Consider the following 17,385-nt stretch of genomic DNA (forward strand, 5'->3'; position numbering starts at 1 on the left):
GAGGCAACCACACATCAATGTTTCTCTCTCTTTCTTTCTCCCTTCCCCTCTCTCTAAGAATAAATAAATAAAATCTTTAAAAAAAGAGTTAAAGATTTTAGCTATAGTTATAGTTGACAGGCTTAAGTGATGAGATGTTTAGATGGAGTTTAGGGTACATAACCCACCATCTTCTCAGATCGCTGGCGTGTGAATAAAGCACCAAAAAAGATTCAATCCTTCTCTCTACTTACTGGTTCTGGTAGTGACAGGTAGCACAAAAGCCAACTTTTCCAGTTTCATTCTGAAGTCATTCTTCAGTCATTCTTCATTCCCGTCACTGTGTTTTTCATTCCTACCATTTCCTTTTAATTCTTTCTGAAAGTTTCTATCTTTCTGCTATGTTACTCATGTATTCTTGCATGTTTTCACTTTTTCCATTATAGTCCTTAACATATATTTTAAATTTCCTGTCTCATAATTTCAATATCTGTGACATATCTGAGTCTGGTTCTGATGGTTGTTTTATCTTTTCAAGCTTGTTTTTCTTGCCTTTTACCATGCTTTGTAGTTTTATGTTAAAAGCTAGACATATTGTATTAGGTCATAGTAACTGAGGTTTATTTGCTTTTATTTTTTAAAGAATTTATGTTTATTTTTGCCCTGGCTGGCATAGCTCAGTGGATTGAGCATGGGCTGGGAACTAAAGTGTCCCAGGTTCGATTCCCAGCCAGGGTACATTCCTGGGTTGCAGGCCATAACCCCCAGCAACCGCACATTGATGTTTCTCTCTCTCTCCCTCTCCCTCCCTCCCTTCCCTCTCTAAAAATAAATAAATAAAATCTTTAAAAAAAAGAATTTATGTTTATTTTCAGAGAGAGGGGAAGGGAGGGGCAGAGGGAGAGAAACATCAATGAGCAAGAGAAACATCAATGGGTTGCCTCTTGCACACCCCTAACCGGGGACCTGGTCTGCAACCCAGGAATGGACTCTGATCTGGAATCAAACCTGGAATTGAACTGGTGACCTTTTGGTTTGCAGGACAGTGCCCAAACCACCGAGCCACACGAGTCAGGGCAATTTGCTTATTTGCTTTTGGAGAGAGGATGTGTTAATTTGGCTAGATGTGCTATTTAATGTTTGCTGAAGCTTTAAGTCAGAGGCTTCAAATTTCTGTAGTATTCTTGGTTTTGTTTTGTTTTCCTTCTCTCTTGAGGAGATGTGAGTCTGTGTCTTGGTAGCTTTTTCAGCTGTAATTCATTGTTATTATCATTATACTACAAACTTGCTGGACTGGTGGTAGACAGCGTGGGAGGAGGAACATTTAAAATCTTTTAATTGAGTCTCAGCCTTTTACTGAGGCTTGTGCCTTGGGGCTGTGGCCTTCATGAGTTAATAGTTTTGTTGACATACAAACATTCAAACCTATGGAGAATTTTTAAAAGAATTTATTTGAGCTGAACTGACAACAATTGCCAGGAAGCAAGATTTCAAATGCTCTGGTGAATCAAAGTTTCACAGTTTCTTTCATGCATTTAAAATTAAGGAGGGAATGTGAGGAAAATTACAGGCGGGTAGGAGAAAGCAAGGTGGGGATTGGATTACAGGATAGTTAACAAGATTATGTGCTTTCTTGAGGTGGTTACACTTATTTCTAAGGTGTGTTAACCTAGATACACAGAAACAATGGACAGAGCCTGCTTAAAGCTAAAAAATAAATAAATAAAAAATAAAAAAGTGATATGCCTGGGACATGACTTACTTACCCTGACTGGCTCAGTTAGGAATTTAAGATCAGATCATCTGTGAGGTTGGTTACTTTCCGCAGAACAGCACCCCCACCCTTTATTTTTGTCCACAGCAGTGAAAACTTCTGTACTCTTTACATGTCAGAACTAAATTAGAAGTTTCATTACTAACTTTTAAATTTTCATTGAAGTTTGGAATCTTTGTTTTCAAACAAAAGAAACTAACCCTGGCTAACGTAAGTAAAAAGGAACTTGTCAGAAGAATATTGAAAATCAAGGCAGCTCTGGGCATCCATTAACAAGAACTATAGAAAAAGTTTTATCAACAAAATTTTAGTTAGAACATCTCCACGGAGATGAATAAATTTTGAACTATTTTTAGTACCCTTATTAGTCTACTCAAGATTCAAATTTAAGGAATTCTTGGAAGAAGATCCCTGGAGTGGCAGCAGAGTTTTTTAGTTTTCTTGAGTTCTTACATAAAAGTAGAGCGAGCAGCTAGATAGTAGCACCGTGTGAGAGAACTGTGTCAACGGCGTTCCCCAGGTCCCACAGCACCGGTATCCACAGGCCTGTCTGCTGTTACTGTCTCAGAGGAAGAAACCTGGGGGGAGAAACAGGATATCTGGTGACTCTAAGGACAGAATAATATTCCAATAGCCAACAGGTATCCTCTGGGAACTGCTCTGGTCTAATGTGAGAATACCAGCTGAAACAGAGGAATTTTGCCCGACCCAGTAGATGATATGGCAGGATATAAGTACTGCTGGAACAGTCTATCCTGTTCTCAAAAGTGGCCTGCCAGGGAGCTCTTAGGCCCCACACTGAAGGAGAGATGTTTGAGAGTGAAATGCATATTGAGGGTAGGGGCAACAGGGATTTAAACAAGGGGCAATCCAGAAGATAATGGAAGAGGAAGGAGCCAGAAAATCTGAGAAGTAAACTTCTAAGGTTTTAAATGCTATGTAGAAAAACAACAGAAGGTCTGTGTAGTGAGAAAAGCCATCTGCAAGGTTGAAACACTAGATTTATATAAAAATGAATGGAAAAGTATCAGTCAAATCCTTTATGAAGTTAACATAAGACAGAAGAACAAAGACCATAAATAATAAAATGAATGACTGAATCTCTACAGACAATAAAATCATGAAAAACATACAAATACAAGATCAGAATGGTAATATTCTCTTAAAAACAAACAAAAATACACTTAAAATGACATAGGAATGAGTGATGATGAAACTCAGAATTATGGAAACTCAGAAGTGAGGTGACACTCAAGACAAAATTAAAAGCAAATACATATATATTTTTAGAAATAAAACTAACCTAAAAGAAATGAAATAATAAATACAACAAATAATGCTTTAACAGAAAAAGAAATAAAAAGAGAAACAAAATTAGGGTTAAGAAACATTACAGACAGGTAAAGAAGATCCAGTGTAAAGCTTATGTAATTCAACAGCACGGATATAGTTCACACTCACCATGCACTGTGGAGGGAATGGGCACAACACACACACTTTTAAGCTTTCTGTGCTCATATCAGTGGTGATAACATCATTATTGTTATTCTGAAACAATGTATATAATGTGGGATAAAATGAATTAATAATTATGGAATATTCTAAATCTATTTTGACATGTGTTCTTGAGAAATGGGATTCTTCAGTTAGGAAGAAACTCCTGGTTTCACAGTTTTGAGGCAGGAGATAGTCAGGAAGGAGGAAACTCCGGAGGTGCCCCGGGCTAAGATAATGGACGTTGATACAGGACAGAGACCCTGTTCTAAGACTCGTTGTTCCCACTTTCTGGACAAGAGCTGAATTATGGTGAATCATGAATGGCTTTCACAGAAGATGCTGCATGACCCCTGCTTCATGATAATAGCATTATAAATTAACATTGTGGGACCCCCTTCCCCGGTGGCCAATCAAGGAAAATCATGGGAGACCACATGCACAGTAGCTTTAAAGTAATATAACTACTTGTACATGTGCAATCAAACCCTGCCAAAACTAGCCAGGAAATATCCACCCTATAAGAATAGAATCCCTCCTGCCCCAGAGGTCAACCTCTGCTCCGAGTTGGCCCCACTCCTATGTTCTGCAAACCTGCTGTCTCTCTTTTTGCTATAAACTCTCTGTGGTTTGGTTCAATTCTTTGCCCACAATCACCAAGAACCTGGTTACCTGGGTTCACTTGTGAGAGTGAAAATAATCTACCATTTGTATCACTGTTCTGCTGTATGTTACTTCTCTTTTTATCTCAGTATGCTTTTAAGATATTTTTCTTTAATTTTGTTTTTCATCAGTTTGACTATGATATGCCTAGTTGAGGTTTTCTTTGTATTTTTCCTATCTCAAGTGTGTTGTAACTCTTCACACACTCTTGGGAAATTTTCAGCTGTATGTCTTCATATTTCTTCTCCCCATTCACTCTCTTCCCTTCCTTTCCATGACTCCAATTACTTGTATGTTAGATTCTTTGATATGTTCTCACAGTTATACCAAAGCTCTATTTCTTTTCTTTATTTTTTCTGTTAATTAGATTGAGTAATTTCTATTTAAATCAATTAGCTGACCTCTTCAGTTCACTTACCCTTTCTTCTGTCAGACTTATCTAAAAGTTTCTTTGTTTTCTCTGCCTTCATTTTTGGAGGATACTACTATTAGAAATAGAAATATAGATTAAAATATTATTTCCACTTAAAAATATCATTTACTTATCTTAATCACTTCAGTTTGCTATAAATCCTAGCCAGAAAATGAAAATTGTTGGATATTACACTTTTTAAATCAGAAATTTTCATGTGGATTTTTTTAAACAATAGTTTTTATTTCTCTATTGATATGTCTCTGTTGAAATTTGTCCTTTAGTTCACTCATGGTAACTAAATTTTAATGGCTGTTTAAAAATCTTTTTCTACTGATTCCAGCATCTGGACTGTTCAGGCTTGGTTTCCATTGAATGTTTTTCCTCTTGTCCATGGGTCACGTTTTTTTTGTTTCTTTGTGTATTATTAATTTTTATTGTATTCTGGACATTGTAGGGACACTGGATTTTGTTTTTTCTTCTGAAGAATGCTAGTCGTACTTTTAGCAGTAGTTAACCTGACGGGATAGAAACTCAGAACTCTGTCTCCCTGTGATGGACAGTAGCTGAAATGTGGGAGTTAGATTTCCTCACCCTTTCAGCTGTTCTTTTCTCCTGGGTGCCTTGGAGTTTCCCCTTACATGTGTGTAGTTCTAGGGCCAGCCAAAGATTTGGATGGAATTCTTTTTTTTTTTTTTTTTTAAAGCTTTACCTTTGTTAGATAGTTCCTTTTTTTTTTTAATATTTTATTTATTTATTTTTAGAGAGGAAGGGAGGGAGAGAGAAAGAGAGAGAGAGAGAGAAACATCAATGTGCGGTTGCTGGGGGTTATGGCCTGCAACCCAGGAATGTACCCTGGCTGGGAATCGAACCTGGGACACTTTGGTTCCCAGCCCGCGCTCAATCCACTGAGCTACGCCAGCCAGGGCTTGGATGGAATTCTTAAGCAGATTTTCAGACTTCTTTATTCTCAGCATTCCTCCTTCACTTCTAGCCATTCTGGCAACTTTACACTCAGTCTTATGATTCCTCATGCCACTAACACTGCCTCTGCCCCATGCTTTACAGACTGGGAATTTCCCTTGGGCACAAAGCCATATCGCACAGTATATTTCCCTTATTTCAAGGATCAACACTCCTTTAGTTTTTGTCTCCTTTTGTTTATTTCCCAGAGGCTTCAACCGGTTGTTTTTCATTTTATTTTAAAATATTTTCTCCAGATTTTAATTGTGTGATCTGTAGGAAGATTAGTCTGATATATGCTACTCTGTTATTACTGGGAGCAGAATTCATTTTAGTAATCTTTGATTGCTACTTAGTGGGTCTAAAAGCAATGAGAACACCTGAGCCTAGATTTTGGTTTTAAATACTGTTCTTAACATTTGTACCACTTCTGTGGTGTTTCTATCAAAATACATAACCTGCATCTGGCCATAACAGATCAGAAACACAAATTGATTATAGTCACTGAATTGGCCTGGGGTTTTCAGTCTATATAATTCTAGGAGTGGGGTTGAGTTGGATGGTGTGGACTGAGTGAACTCTGCTGACTTTCCCAATTTTGCCCTTTTGTTATGCTGTCGGTCTGACTCAATTAGTACTGTTAGCATCTAATAACTGAAAATATTGTGGTGCTTCTCCTTCAAGAAGTAATTCGAAATAAAAGCAAAACACTAAACTATATGCCATTTACATACTGAAAATAAAATATCTTCTTTCTAGAAAAAAATAGAATCATGTCAATAGGATGCAGAAAGCAACGTGAAAAAGCTCCCAATGGCCAAATATGAGATCATCTGAGCCTAAGTAAAGATAAGAATTGCAGTGGGTCAAAACTGATTAGATTAGTTTAAATACATGATAATGAATTATTATAATATTGGGGAAAAATCCCAATTGGTTACTTTCAGAAGCTAACAGGCAACCAATTTATTATCTTGAAAACCTGGGAAATAAAAGAATCATGTATTTAACCTGCATTTCCTACATGAACTGTACCCCTGGGTAGCCAAGTAATAAAAATTATTTCCACTAATAAATGAAAATGAAATGACAGAATTAAAATATCAGCATTTTTGCAATTTTCAATGAATTCATAGATCTAGACATTGGGCATCAATGGCTACTAACATCAAAAAAGACATTATATGTTTCCCGACAAATTTGATTAAGTCTCTGAATTCCACCTCCACTTTGTAGGAGATAGGAGAGAGACACATGTTTCATTGTGCCATGAGTGTGTAATCAACATGATCCCGACTTTGCAGTACTCTATAGGGCAAATGGTTCTAAGGTTCCTGAACAAATGTCTCTTAAGGAAGGAAATATGGTCAAGAGGGAGCCTGCACTTTAAAAGACACTGAAAAGACAGATCAGATTTTCTTTTTGTAATGGGCAAGGCTAAACTATAATATCCAGGGACACTCTCTTCCACAAGTCCTTGGGTATAAGGCTTCTCTCCCACTATTGTTCAGTTGGTTATTCAGGATGATTTTTCTATGATTTAGTTATAATTCCAGATTGGTCCTGGGAGGACATTAGTGTAGCTTCCACTTACTCTGCTGCCATCTTGGATCCCAGGGACACTCTCTTGAATGATTAAATTATAAACTTTAGAAGTGATCACTATACAAGCCAGGATGATGATTATGTTTACAGCAAGGGAACTAGCTTTTGGGATGGGCAACAAGAAAGGACTTCTTGATGGAGGTTGGAAAAAAATTTTATTTATTTTTTTGGTGTGGGTGGTGGTTATAGGATTGTTTGCTTTTAATAAGTCACTAAACCATACACTTATTTTTTATCATTTTTCATATCCATGACTTATAACAGAAAAGCTCATTAAAAAAATAATAACATTCTGGGAAAGACATTTTTCAACTTGCCTAGCTTGGAGTACAGGGATTTTGTTTGTTGGGAAAATCACAGTTCCATCAGATTGTGTTTATAGAGTTAGAAGTCACTCACCAAAAGGAATCGAGTTGCTGTCAAAATGGGGCAATGGCTGATGCAAGGCAGACTAAACCCACTACTTTTCCACTGCAATACAACTTTCCTAAATATTTGGGATAGTCTTGATATGATAGATATTAATCCTATTCTTGTAAGCAGCAAACCTATAGGGGTAAGGCCATTCATAAGAAGTTTTTAAAATCCCTAGTTGACTAACTAGGAAACTAGCAAATTTTAAAAAGATGATTTACAAGCAAGAATATGTATAGCTAATTAAAGACAACACTTAATATTTATAAGGACAAAAATACAAGTCTTTCAAAAGGTTAATATTTTAAAAGAATAAATTTATGGTACCTCCTGATTATAAATAAAATGTTTTTGTTTACTAAATGCTGAAGAGCTTTTGGATAATTTTTTTAACCATTGCCTGAGATCTACAATATTCTAACATCAAGATAGATAACCAGTTACCTCAAAAATGATTTCCTATACATATGGCTTATTAACATTTCAAACAGATAAGTCAAGAGGTCTTAGAGTCATGATAGGCCCTGACTCCTTTTTTTAAAAAAGATTTTATTTATTTATTTTTAGAAAGAGGAGGAGGAGAAAGAAAGGGAGAGAAACATCAATGTGTGGCTGTCTCTTGTGCACCCCCTACCAGGGGCCTGGCCAACAAACCAGTCATGTGCCCTGACTGGGAATCAAGACAGCGACCCTTTGGTTCACAGGCTGGCACTCAGTCTACTGAGCCACACCAGCCAGTGTGGTCCTGACTCTTTTTTTTAAAAGGCAATTTAATTTTCATTTATTTATTTATTTATTTGCGGGGGGGGGGGGTTGGATGATTGTTTATTTATTCAGAGGTTGACAAGATTTAAGAAGTATAATAATAACTAAACTTTGTGTTAAGAATTCTGTGATGCCTGAAGAAAATAAATTTTTGAAGGTTTTCAAGATTGTTTTAATTTTAATTGTTGTTCAAGTATAGTTTTCTGCTGTTTACTAGGGTGGTCCTGACTCTTGATCCACCAAATGATATGAAACAATCATCCCCTCTGACTGTATATATATATATATTTTTTTTTTTGCATAACTCTGACATTTCCTTCTCTTCCCATTTACTTGAAAGAATTTGGAATCAGAATGAGAGGCACTGATCATTTTTGATAATTTAAATATCAAATGTCACTATTGAACAAAGCAAACCAGTTATAGACATGAGTCACATTAACTAAGTGCGGTGGTTGGGTGTGCCATTATCTGATCCATAATATACTCCCCACCCCTGCTATTCATTCATTGCTATTAAACACTAACTACCTGAATGACTATAGATGTCTTCCTTGGGAGCCTGCTTCAGTGTCTATGATTGTATACATTCACTCATAAAGTATTTATTGACTATGCAGATGGTGCTCAACATTATTAACTGTTAAACCATTGAAAATTAAAACCACAATGAAACATCACTTCACACCTACTAGGAGAGCCAGCATGAAAAAGACAGACAACAGCAAGTATACGTGAGGGTGTGGAGAAAATGGAACCCTCATTCATGGTTGCTGGGATTGTAAAATGGCCCAGCCACCTTGTAAAAATGGTTTGGCACTTTCTCAGAATATTAAACATAGAGTTACCATATGACCCAGAAATTCTACTCCTTGGCATCTACCCAAGAGAATGGAGAACATATGTTCTGATTAAACCTTATCCATGATTGTTCATAGCAGCATTTCACAATAGCCAAAAAGTGGAAACAACCCAAATGTCCATCACCTGATGAACGAATAAACAAAATATTATATATTCATATAACAGGTATATAAATATATTATGTTCAGCCATAAAAAGGAATGAAGTGCTGATACAGGCTGCAGCATGGATGAACTGTGAAAACATTATGCTGAGTAAAAGAAAACAAGCAAGAGAGGGGCGTGTGTCATATGATTCCATTTACATAAAATGTCCAATATAGAGACAGAAAATAGATTAGTGGCTTCCAGGAGCTGAGGGGAGGAAAGAGGATGCAGAGTGATTGCTAATGGGTAAAGGATTTCTTTTTGAGATGATAAAAATATAAAATTATAGAGTGGCGATGGCTGCACAACTCTGTGGATATAGTAAAATAAATTTTATACTTTAAAAAGTGAATTTTATGGTATGTAAATTATTTCTCAGTAAAGCTGTTATAAAAATATTCATTCCGTGCTGGAACCTCTTCTAAGTGCTGAGGATAATTTAGTGGAGACATCAAGGACCCTGCTCTCAAAACACTTATGCTAAAGTGATATATCTGTGGAGGCCAAGCTTGTGTGCCGGAGAGGTTGCACATAGGTTGGGGTCCTACCACTTTTTTTTCCAAGGGAAAATTTAACAAAATAATTTCCCCCATAGTAATTCTCACTCTATCTTCCTCTTAAGCCCTTTACACTAAGAACATATAAAGAAGAAACTGTTAAAGAAGTCAAAGAGGAGAATGAGCTGTCACAGATTACAAGAATTTGAAGGTGAGAGTGAATAAATGATCACATGCTGCAGAGAGGTCAAGAAACATAAGGATCAAAATATTCTCCTTATATTTGGCAATTAGGCAGTCCGTGGTAATCTCCCAGTACAGTTTCAGGGGAAAGGCTGGGGAAGAGCAATTTTATAATGGCGGCAACGGCACAGTGCCTGATACATAATATCAATAGTGGCTAAAGAAATATTTGCTGAATTAAGAATAAGTGTTCTGTGAGAAAGTAAAGACAGAAAATAAAGACTATGCTTATAAGAAGTTTGTGTGAGAAGGCACAGTAGATGGTGGTCACTGGGGGAATATGAGTTAATGAACTTTATTTTTTAGCATGAGATAAATTGATTACAGTCTCAGAACACATTGCTAGTAGAGAAGGAAAGTATGAATGTAGGGAAATGAGAGAGGGGGGCTGGGTCTGGAAGAGGTGGGAGCATTCTTCTGGGGTTAAATTAGATCTGTGTAAACGGAGGTGTACGTGCAGGAGTGCGAGGTGTGTTCAGGATTCTGCGTCAATCAGGAAGCAAAGTCACCTGCGAAAACTGAGCGTGGATGTAGGGAAGCAAGAGAGGGGCTTGAAGAAAGCAGTGGAGATTTGGAAATAACTACAAGGAACAGAAATATAAACTTGCCAAGGACAGGTAAAAGGGTTGCCAGGACGTGTTGAAATTTCAAATGTAAATGATAAAATTATCCATTATGTGCCTAGAATGCTTAATATTCTGAAGTTTCTGTGGGCATTCTTTTTTTTTCTTCCAAGTATCTTTTTTTTAAAGATTTTATTTATTTATTTTTAGAGAGGGAAGGAAGGGAGAAAGAGAGAAACATCAATGTGCGGGTGCAGGGGGCCGTGGCCTGCAACCCAGGTATGTGGCCTAACTGGGAATCGAACCTGCGACACTTTGGTTCGCAGCCCGTGCTCAATCCACTGAGCTATGCCAGCCAGGGAGGCATTTTTTCTTTAAATGTTTTCCAACTATTAACTTCAGAGATAAAAAGATACAGAAGGTGGGTTAATGCTATGTTACACTTTCTTATGTGTGTGTATCTTACCATTTTTAGAACTCCATTTAAGAGTAGTATTTTGGTTATATTTCATACTTAATATTTTTTTCTATAATAAAATTGTCAAACTCGCATAATTGTTTATTGATTGCCTTCTTACAGGGATGAATAAAAAAGAAAAAGGGGACTGTTTGGAATGGTTGAGAAATGTGAAAAGCTTTCTTATAAGACACAATGCAGTGAGTCTGGCATTGTGTCTGTGAATGACTTCTTGGTTCCCTGGGGCCACCCAAGACACGGATGAGACTGACGTAGTTCGCCCTCATCCCATAGATTGAACAATAGATGTCCAAAATTTTCTCTGAGGCGTATGTGTACTCCCTGGGGTCTTGTGGTCTCATAATCATTTCTGGCTCAAAGCTCCTGCTTCCGTTTAACTTGGTCTAGTTCACGGATCATGCATCATCCTGCTCCTGTTGCCTGTTTCGTATTATGTTCACTCGGTTGTGGATTTTGGTCCTTTCCCTAATGGCCACTGGCAACATTCACAGCAGCACACATGTGTACATAGAGATGGCTTTGCTGAAGGTGGTCACGCGCAGGGGTTCTTATATCACAGTAACAGAAAACATTTCAACTTGATGCCAGCCTCCTGTACTTTCCTTACTCTCCTCACTTTTCTATCTTCTCCTCTAAGGAATGAAACTCCAATTTCCTCCACTTGGTAGTGGCAGAGTCATTCATCTATGTCCCCTACTGCCAAACTAAGCTTGAGATATATCTTGGCCTCTCCAAAGCCAATAATAAAGTTCTCAATAGAACAAATGTGCCTTTTTTAGAAATCTTTTTTGCATCCCTCACATAAGTCTCTATCCAATTTCATTTTTTCTTACATTTCAGAACATATAATTAATAATATTTTTTCTTGAAAATTATATGACCATTAAGCAAAATAATCCTACACCCAAACTAAAAGGAAACTTAGATACCCCTGTATTGTACCAAAATGAATTCCACTGAGGGGCAGGTCATATAGCTTTTTATACTTCTGAGTTTTTAAAACCTGTTTGTATAACTGTCATAGTCTATAAAGCATCCCAAGTTTTTTAAGCAGGCTGCATTTTTCATTAAGGCTCCAAAGTCACATAGCTTCTTCAATGTTTAAATTTAAACTGTGATATCATTGACAGAGGTCTCTTATTGACCATCGTGTTACTCCATCATTGCATATTCCTAAGAATCCCTATGTCCCCTATGTCAGATCTATTAATCCTCTTTACCAAGGAGAAAAAAATCAGAATTTGCTTTGGTAATCGCTATATCCCATTTTTCTTACATTAATAGGTTAGTCACTTTCCTTGGACGTAGCCAACGAACTCCTATCTCTTGTCCCCCGAGGAGCCCTATGTAGGGGGGAATTAAGAGGACTGGGCTTATGTCATTAAACCTGTTGCTAGCCGTCAGCTATGTGACATAACTGAATTTAATTGTTTATTGATTGCCTTCTCACAGGGATGAATAAAAAAGAAAAAGGGGACTGTTTGGAATGGTTGAGAAATGTGAGAAGCTTTCTTATAAGACACAATGCAGTGAGTCTGGCATTGTGTCTGTGCAGAGTCTGGGTAAATGGCCCAGTGAGTTCAGGATGGTGCCCAAGAATCCTGGAGGGACCAACCAATGGTGAGGACGGGGACAACAATGTGATCATATGCCGTCCTCACCAGTGGGGTTGTATATGACATATTAACAAGAATAAGCAGGAAGTATTTTAGCAGGATCAAAAGGAGCCTGTGATTTGAGCAAACCAGTGTTCTTGTTTGTGGGGAAAACACCCTCCTAGAACAAACACAGCAGGCTTTTCAGATTCCAGATAGTTCACCTGTTGCATTAACACAGTTTTAGCCTAATAAAAAGGACCTTATGCTGTGACTACAAAGTATGACCAGAAATCACTACAGTGATATTAATAAAAACAAAACGATAAAATGTCTGAGGCACTGATAGTCTAGAAAAAATTACCACTAAGAGTGGAGCAAGTGGGGACATCATCACCTAGATGAACCACGAAAGCTTAGGTGAAAGAGGATGTGGGTTTTGTGAAGAAGCGGGGAAGGGAGGGCTGGAATACAGACGGCTGAGAAAAGTGGGAGGACTGCTCACCAGCAGCAACATGTGGAAGAATGTCTTGGGTGGTGCTCTATGTGTTACTCTTATGCTGTGAGTACCAAGGGTCTTGTATTTCTGTTTTGGACATTGTACAGTTGTAAGCACCAATCATCAGACTTTTCCCAGGACTTTCTGAGGAGTCAGAGAATCCTTGGGAAATAGATGACTAGAATTGGTCATTTAAAATGACAACAACAAAAATCAACGGATATTGATTGGGCTCGAGATATGTATAAGCCCAGTTAGTCACAATTGAATTGTGGATAATAATAATAAGAGTAACTACCATTTGTTGTATTATGCATTTTACAAATGGAACCTCATTTAATTTACATGAGTGAGGTAAGTATTTTCTCAGGTTTACTAAAGAAGGAAATTGAAGTTAATTAGACACATTCCAAAGACTAGTATCTCCAACATAAATGGGAAGATCCAAGCAGGCAAGTTTATACACGAAAAGCTTAGTGAACTATTGTTACTGGACAGAGGCCTGGCCTTGGCTGTAGTGTATAGATTGTTGACTTTGTGTAGGAAAGGTTTCACAGTGTGAGTCCAGGTGACTGTGAGGGTGCATTTATTAGAGCTGGGGACAGTGAGACAAGGGAGGGCTTAGCACGGAAGAAGCAACAGGAGAGTCTAGGCTGGGCTGCCTTGGCTCACTGGGAGGTCAGAGAACAGGGGGCCTTGGGGACAGGGTCAAGGGCCCGGGGCAAACCGCCAGCTGTCCATTGCTTTGGAGCTTAGGAGATGTGTGCCTCAAGTGGAGGAAGAAGGGAAAGAAGTGGGGGAAGAAGCGAGGAAAGGGAATGGCAGAGGCTGCTCCCCAGAGGGAGGGCTTGTGCTGCACCCTTTGTCTTGAGGTTTCTCTCTCTCTTACAGGTGGGGACCTTCAGCGAGGTCTCAGGGGAGGGTCTCAGCAGAATAACTGTCAGTTCTCCAGGTGCCCTTTCAGGGTCATGGTCTCCTCTGATTGGTCAGTGGCAGGGCAGGGGTCTTTAGTCATTGCAATTGGTTCTGGCGTCACGCACCTGGTTTTGCTGCTTTTCTGGGCCTGCAGCTGAAACACAACTGAGGCCTAGGTATTATCTTCAGGGAGGAAAGGCCAGGGGAAGAAAGGTTACTCTGGGGGCGAGGTCTCTGTTTTCCCAGTTTTGCTCCTTGCTGGGCACTTGGGACCTGCTGCTCTGGTGACCATCTGCACCTGCCTGCAAATTGCTTGGCCAGTTTGTATAGCTATCTGTGTCAGTTTTTCTATTCCACCTGGCAAGGAATTTTCCTAGTTTCTAACTATCCTGTTTCATTCTGAGCCCAGGGACGATGAGATGGTGTTATTTACTTTATGCTTTTTATAACCCAAGCAGAGATTGATTTGGGCCAAACTTGGGATATTAGTGGAGAAATAATGATCAAAATCTTGTCCCCATTTTGCTACCTTTTCAAGAACCCATTATTTGCTGATGTTACTATGCTAAATAAATGACTAGAACCTTAAATCTCATGGCTTACACTGGAGTAAGGGACACATCATGAACAAGTAAACAAAAATAAAAGTTACTTTGGATAGTAATAATGTTATGAAGAAAATGTGATAGTGAAATGGGGGAAATTAGTTCTAATTAAAGTGGTCAGGGAAGGTTTCCCTAAAGAGGCAAAATAAAGCTTGGTCTTAAATAATGTGAAGTCAGCCATCTGAAGACATGGCAGAAATACAGTTTTGACAAACAAGGTAAATATTTCAGAAATGACCTGATTGTTAAATATGGGTGCCCTAGACTTTTAAGTTTGGCAATATTTTGGTGAATGAAAAGAGCTTCAGTTTGTCTTGGCGAGTGTTTCCACTAACTCTTCTGAAGTGTTTGAGTGCTCAGTGACCCAGAATGCTTCTAGGACCCCACTGTAACTGTACTTGGTAGCTTCTCATGTGAGACTTCTTGGTGGTACCTTCTCAACTTCTTTCCCAGATCCTAAAGGAGAATGGCATCTTCCCAGCCATAGTAACTGTTTATGAGGACATCTGCAGTGATTCTTCTCATCTATACACAAGTGTTTCTTTGCAACTGTGACTGGGCTACCTCTCGCATTAAGAAGTCAAATTCCTTCTCCAAATCCTTGAATCTGGGCTGTCCTTGTGATTTGCTTTACCAACAAAATGCAGCAAAAGTGACATTGTGGGACTTGTGAGTGTTGCATTGGAGACACTTTCGAAGCTTCTGTTCTTTTCCTATTGACACGCTGCCATTATCATGTGAAAAAGCCCCAGGCAGTGTCCTTGAGGTTGAGAGACCATGTGGAGACAGAGGCCCAGCCAAAGCCATTACCAACTGCCAGCTTTTGAATTAGGCCAGCTTGGACCATGCATCCCTAATGGTTTCCAGTTGACAGCATCTGCAAGGAATGACCATCAGCAGAATGAGTGAGATCAGCAGAAAAGTCACCCAGTTGAAGCCAGCTCAAATTTCTGACACACAAAATTATCAGCAGACAAAATGGTTGTCGTTTTAAGCTATATTTTCTTGTGCAGCAATAGGTCATAAAGAAACTAGCTAGACTACAAAGATGTCTCTTTCAAGCTTTATGTCATCTTGCTTTGACCTTGAAGGTTCTGAATACTTCTGCAAGAGGAATTTTGAATGGTGCCAGAACGCATTTATGCTAAGCTTTCACTCATTTTTCAAATTACTTCATTTTAAATATATAATATATATTTATTATATAAATACTATGTATATTACATATAAATATGTATTATATATCAGCAGAATTGAAAAATTATTTCTATTTTCTTATAGGAAGCAGAGAGAGAATTCTAACAGGCAGATGACATGGCTAAATTTGAACAGATGGATTCAGAATCCTTTTCCACTTTTCCAAACTTCTGTTTTCTTTTAGTACATGCTCTAAATTCCCTGTTTAGGGATTTTTATATATCATGCTGCTCACCAAGTATGAGCATATAGTGCCCTGAACACTAGAATCTTGACTACTATTTGTGGATTCCTGGTTTTTTAAATTAGTAATTAAAAAGGCAGTTTTGATTTAGGATGTTATAAAGATATAATTAACAATAATGGTACTCACATTAATAAAGGGACCTTACGTAGTTTAGTGGACCCTGTAGCTCTGGCCTTAATTACTTTTTCCTTTCCACTAAGATTGGGAAGGGTATCATGACTTTGGTTACTATGTCTTTATGATTTTCTACTGTTCTGGCTACATTTATTCCTTTTTTCTCCTCAACAGATCCAGGCTGAATAATTCTCCAATTGCAGAAGGCTACCTGTTAAAATTTCTTTTAGGTACCTTCTTTTTTTGCTACTGTGGTAGTTTTATAAGGATCTATGGAGCTTGATGAGTAGTCAGTTTCTGACATGTGTTTACTGAAAACTCTTCCTCTGTTACTCCTAATCCCATCATTCTATGGTTATTTTGTGTATTGTTTAATGAATCCCCTTTCTACTTTCCCATCAGCAGCAACTGTGGTGAAAGCCATCCATTTGCTGACTCACTGGGGTGTGTGTGGTTTATCCCTGCAAGGGCACTTCCATGTGGATTATACTAGTCTTTCTAATGATTTTCTCCTTTGCCCATGCAATACCTCAGCCAGTGTCATTTTAACTCTGGCTTTTCTGCTTGGTGTCATATCCCTCTCAGACGATACTTTTTCTGCTTCTAAGCTTATGTCCTTTAAGCCTTGGCTCTCAACTTCCTGCTTCCTGTGGGAGAACAGCTCTCAGTTTAGACTAGAAATAAATGGTATTTCCTGAGCTCCATCAATTGTTGAGACTATGCTACTGTCATTCCCTGTATTACATATCCAGCTCTGCACACTTCCCTGTATTCTTTATGGTGAGTAACACTCACATGTTTTTAACAGATAATGTTTCTAAATGTCCTTTATGGTATTGTAGGGCAGGAGACTTCAAACATTTTAAGATGAGAGACAGATAAATCCCATTAATGTTCTTTGCTAAAGGATAGCAGACGTATAAATGGCAGATCTTTATAGATTTATAAATCTATGAAATTCCACTTCAGCAATCTTTTTCTATGATTCTGTTATCACTCTCCAAATGTGGAAGGCCAAGGGCAGAATGAGCTGTAAACAGGACTCTGGATCTAAATTTTGAGAGATTTAGAAGAGTATGATGACACTGGTTAATGTTTACACAGTCTACCCTCAGTTAAACAAAATATGAAACCCTAAAACAACATTCTAAATTCACAGGCCTGATTTAGCCAGACTAATAATTTTTAATTATATTTTTGAATGACACGAATCCTACATGAATATGTTGTGATTGTGAAAAATCAACGTTATACAGAAGCATGCAGAGTAAAACCTTAAGTATCTCTTATCTTAGTTGAGGTTCCCCCATAAGCAGATTCTGAGAAAGAGACTTGAATATGGGAATAATGGGA

The 17,385-nt window shown here is 38.1% G+C and overlaps 1 long non-coding RNA gene across 1 annotated transcript; it reads left to right on the plus strand.

Moving 5' to 3' along the window:
* The first annotated feature begins 12,421 nt into the window (after positions 1 to 12,421).
* LOC118498733 lies at positions 12,422 to 15,646 on the plus strand. Its single transcript, XR_004901200.1, has 2 exons — positions 12,422 to 12,480; positions 14,928 to 15,646. It is a non-coding gene; the product is annotated as an uncharacterized LOC118498733 (long non-coding RNA).
* The last annotated feature ends 1,739 nt before the right edge of the window (positions 15,647 to 17,385 follow it).

The sequence above is a fragment of the Phyllostomus discolor genome, chromosome 2 (genome assembly GCF_004126475.2).
Source record: "Phyllostomus discolor isolate MPI-MPIP mPhyDis1 chromosome 2, mPhyDis1.pri.v3, whole genome shotgun sequence".
NCBI lineage: Eukaryota > Metazoa > Chordata > Mammalia > Chiroptera > Phyllostomidae > Phyllostomus > Phyllostomus discolor.